The sequence below is a fragment of the Helianthus annuus genome, chromosome 17 (genome assembly GCF_002127325.2).
Source record: "Helianthus annuus cultivar XRQ/B chromosome 17, HanXRQr2.0-SUNRISE, whole genome shotgun sequence".
Taxonomy (NCBI): Eukaryota; Viridiplantae; Streptophyta; class Magnoliopsida; order Asterales; family Asteraceae; genus Helianthus; species Helianthus annuus.
This window is the reverse complement of record NC_035449.2, coordinates 38316835-38321482: the sequence shown is the minus strand read 5'-3', so window position 1 is coordinate 38321482 and position 4648 is coordinate 38316835. Positions and strand designations below refer to the sequence as shown.

The following is a 4648-nucleotide window of genomic DNA, read 5'->3' as shown; positions in this document are numbered from 1 at the left end:
ATAAAAAACAATGAGTGAGAAATGCAGTAGCGGATCTAAAAGAAAAATTTAGAGATATCTAAAAAATAAAAAATTAGACCTAGAGGTATGATAATATCTGCAGCACGAAAGAGTAACCCAAAAAGTACAGTCGTAATATAACAAAAAGGTATCGACACGTGTTTGGTTCGTTTGTTTTTTTTTTAAAGGATTTCGAAATATATTTAATTAAAATTAAATTAAATTAAACTATAAAAGACGAAGGAAACAAAATTAAAGTAATTGAGATCGGTGTTTATCTAATTTGAAATAATATATAATATGCATTCCAATTAATATCTATTAATATCACAATGGAAATGAACAGTGTATATCTCGTGGTTTATTCTGACTGATCAATTTGGGCGGCCATCCACCTTAGAGACGTGTGTCTTCCAGCTTATCAACACCTCTTTGAAAGTCTCGACCTAGACTTAAAGAGAGAGAAAGGGAAGGAGAGGGGCGGTGACCGGAGTGTCACCACCACTCTAACCAAGGTTTCTAGGGCTTGAGTTCGATTTGATTCGTGATTCAAGGTTTCTAGGACCTCACTTTCTGATTCAAGGTAAGTACTGATTATATAGGTGACCAGAGTGTCACCACCACTCTCCACCACTCTAATCAAGGTTTCTAGGGGCTTCAGTTCGGTTTGATTCGTGATGCAAGGTTTCTAGGACTTCAATTTCTGATTCAAGGTAAGTACTGATTATATATTATATGATTGGAATTCGTTTTTTGATTACTTTAATCTAGATGTTTTTCGATTGAAGATATTTGAGAAGGGTTTTGTTGTTTTCTTATGAAACAGATTGGTTAGGGTTTATGTTCAATCTGTTATGTATAGGTGTTAGAATCCATTTCTGATTATATATACATGCTTTTTTAGTCAATGGAAGAAATTTGACAAGGTTTGGTTGTATTAAATTACTTTGCTACAATTGTGAATTTTAAACTTGCTGTAATAAAGTAGAACAAAATTTTGTTATATTGTTCTAAACTTGTAGCTATGAGCTATCATGGTTTCATGAGTGAAGGCCAATACCCAGTTTAAAATTAACATCGATGGTGTGTGTTTTTTTTATTTTGTACTATTTATGTCGAGGGCCAAAATTTAATTGAAGTTTAGAAAGTACATGTACAAATGTTTTGAATAATTATACATTATTTGACATTTTTATGTAGTATGTATAAAATAGTACAGAGATTTGAAAAATGCCATGTGCAACATCTTGATGTTGTTACTGATATAACATTTTATAGGTTCTATTACCCATTGTTGATGGGTCAGAGTAGATGGAAGTTGTCATGATAATTGTTGTTCTTTGACGTGCAAATGCCGAAGTGTCACCACTGGTGGATTCAGGTCGTCTTGGCGGCGGCGATTTTCAACGTAAAACCCTAGCCGATGTTTTAGGCGATGGCGGTCGGGGTTCATGAGAGGTTTCAGTCTTTCACCTACCTGACGATGATGATGGCTTGCTACCTGGTATGGCAACTCCGGTTGCAACCGTAGCGCCACTGAGCGGGTTCAACGATGATGATGATCTTTTCGGATCCGAGTCGATTTGTGTTGCTAATTTCGTTTTTTTTTTGTTTGCTTTATGAGATTGATTATACGATTGTGTTTGTGGTGTTGGTCATGTTGTTTCTCGCTGTTGTTTCGGCCGTGATATTTGTGGTTGTGCTGTTGATAGTAATAATGAAAAGACAAACTTTTTTATCTTCATGGTTAAAAGTACACACTGTATGTTTGTCGATTGATTTCGGGATTTGAAGCGTTATCCGGCGATAATGGTGGCTTGCTACTTGGCGTGGCAACTATGTTTGCAGCTGTAGCGGCATTGAGCCATCTTTTGTTGGTACCAGCGATGATGAAGTGTTATTCTGAGCCTTTTATGCTAAATCAATTTGGTGGACCCACCAGAGACATAATGGTAAACTTTGGAACATGAACAATCACCAAACTAATGTTATTAAGGCGCTAGGGGGTGTTGAAGGAATTTTGGAGCATACACTATTCAAGAGAACATAGTATAGTTTACTCACTTATTTCCTCTTTTACTTAACTATGAATTTGTGCAATCTTATTCATTTTATTAACTAATTCATTTTTACATTCTTTTACAGTTTCCCACATGGGAGGGTCTTTTTGTGAGAAAGCTTTAGGCTTTGTTGATTTACAGGTCTTATGAATAATGGGTGCTGATGAATATGGTTTCGATTCAATTGTTGTGATTGTTATAGGATGTTTTATAGCTCGTATCTGCAACACAAAAGATTGTCTAGCTGGTGTCGTGAGTCAGGTAAGTGCTACGAAAATGGGTGGGTCAGTTGGGTTGGTGATGGGTCAGAATGGGTATCTTTAGTATAGATCTACTAGGCATTTCCATCAACTGTAGTAACATGTTTGATTCATTTAGTATGTGAATAAATTGTTAGTATATATTGACATGGATATATACACTTGGACCGAGAGTAATCCATAACTGATAGCAAACCCCCATATAATGAAGTTGCATTCTTTTGATACAAAGGTAACATCAATTTGGACTTTGAACATACACTAAACCAATAAAATATAAGGAAATACCAGTAAAAAGGTTTTAATAAGTGATGCATAAAAAGGGAGGTGATTTGTAACCTGGTCCTATTTGTCATTTAGGGTCAATTTGATGAACACGCATTAGGAGACCATGTAGTACTAGCAAAAAAATGTTCATTAAATATTTAGTTGCTTCGTCTTGATTCATGAAGTTGCTGAAACTTTTGATGAGTGGTTTTAGATTTCTGGTGGCTTCCACGTGTGATAGAAAGAGAGTCTGGGAGACATAATCATAATGGAGTGGTGGCTGACCACTGCCACCTTTGGCGGCACCACCCGATTCCGGCACGTCAACGACCCCAACTAACGGTACAATGGCTGAGCGTTTGAGAGAGAGAGGTTGTGTAGACGATGGCCTTGACGCCGGTTAGCATTCCCGACCAAATCAGACCAGATTCCGGTAAGGTCCGAACCCATTTGCATGCTTCATTCTTTATTATATCGGTTCAAAATGAGTCTTTTAACGATCATATATTCTGATTACGTGAACACAAGTGTTCCGGTGAAGGTACGACTACGGTTCTAGGGAGCAGTGCTGGCAAGGAGAATTAGTTGATGATCGGGTGAGCAGATTAAAGCCTGTACGGGAGTTCTTCAAGTGAATCAACAACTCTCCAGGCCGACTCTACATATATGGTAAGTCACGAACTACTTCTGGCCACATATGTGAATTTCGGTTATATAATCAAGTCTAAGTCTAAATGTGTAGAAATAGTGACGAGGATTGGGCACCGGTTGGAATTGAGGGCTGGTTAGGTGAATTTGATTTCTGGGTTTGGTGTGTTTTAAGGATTTGTGTTTTGTTAATGGCAAATGCAGCTTCATTGTTGCAAGAATGGACCCCTAATATGCTGAATTTTGGGCAATTGCAGTTCATGTTCTTGACCGAAAAGTTTCATTGTTAGATGAAACCATGTTTTATATTTGTTAGGTTTCTTTATTCATTCAGTTTTAACTTGAATGTTAAGTTAAAAAAACCTAGATGTAATCATTTTAAAGAGCTGATTGCAACAATTAAAGCGTTAATTTGCATTTGTTTTACCTTGTAGGTTACTGAAGAAGTGAAGATAGATCCAAACTTCCAGTTGCATCCTTTAAAGACATGATTACAGCAGTTTGCAAATCAAGTTTAAACTTATAATATGCAACACTATTAGAGGTGGTTTGCTACACTATACAACGTACATGTTGTGGCATCAATAACACGATTCGATTAAGCGCGCCGCAACGTGGCGCTGCGTAAAAACCTAGTTAAAAATATAAAAAACAGTCAAGAAGGAAGCTGGTAAAAAAAACTCGAAGGCCTGAAGTTGTTATTCCTCGTGTGAGTTCAACCACATCTACCCCTGAGCTACAAATAAATTTGTAAATTGGTTTCACAAATAGTATATTTAACTCATACATAATCAATACTTAGTACTTCGCTTATGGTTCCACCGATGTTTGAGGGGTAGTCTGGACAACCCCTCCCTCCTTTGTAGATCCGCTCCTGAGGAAATGATTGGGAGCTAACCACCCTACCTAGGTCTGGCAATAAAAAACTCATTTGAATATTTTGAGTTGTTTTGGGTCATTTTAAAAATGGTAATTACGGATGGGTTAGGATGGTTGTAAGATATCTATTTAAAATAATTCGTGAGTCAGGATGGGTATTACGCTAGGTAATGGGTAACTCTAAAATAAGCATCACAGTCAGATTCTTCATTCTATTCGAGTGTTCGTATACGTTGACTTCACAAAAACAAAACAAAAAACTAAAAAATAAAAAAAAAACTAAAATAAAATCAGAAAAATTAAAAAAATTAATAAAATCCAAAAAATTAAAAATCCAAAAAAAAATTAAGAAAATTAAAAAAATAAAAAAAAGTTAAAATAAGAAAAAAATCAGAAAAAGTAAAAAATTTAAAAAAAAATCAAAATAAGTAAATATCCAAAAAAATAAAAAGAATTCAGAAAAATAAAAAAATCCGAAAAATAAAAAACACCTAAAATGTAAAAATAAAAAATAAAAAAAATAATAAAAATGAA

At 35.3% G+C, this 4648-nt stretch overlaps 1 long non-coding RNA gene across 2 annotated transcripts; it reads left to right on the top strand.

Annotated features, from left to right (window-relative positions):
* Window positions 1-321: 321 nt before the first annotated feature.
* Window positions 322-3866, top strand: LOC110922916. 2 transcript variants are annotated; one of them, XR_002583569.2, is made up of 6 exons: window positions 322-713; window positions 1279-2049; window positions 2146-2321; window positions 2802-3020; window positions 3116-3256; window positions 3670-3866. It is a non-coding gene; the product is annotated as an uncharacterized LOC110922916 (long non-coding RNA). The 2 variants fall into 2 exon arrangements; XR_002583568.2 differs by having other exon boundaries at window positions 2146-3020.
* The last annotated feature ends 782 nt before the right edge of the window (window positions 3867-4648 follow it).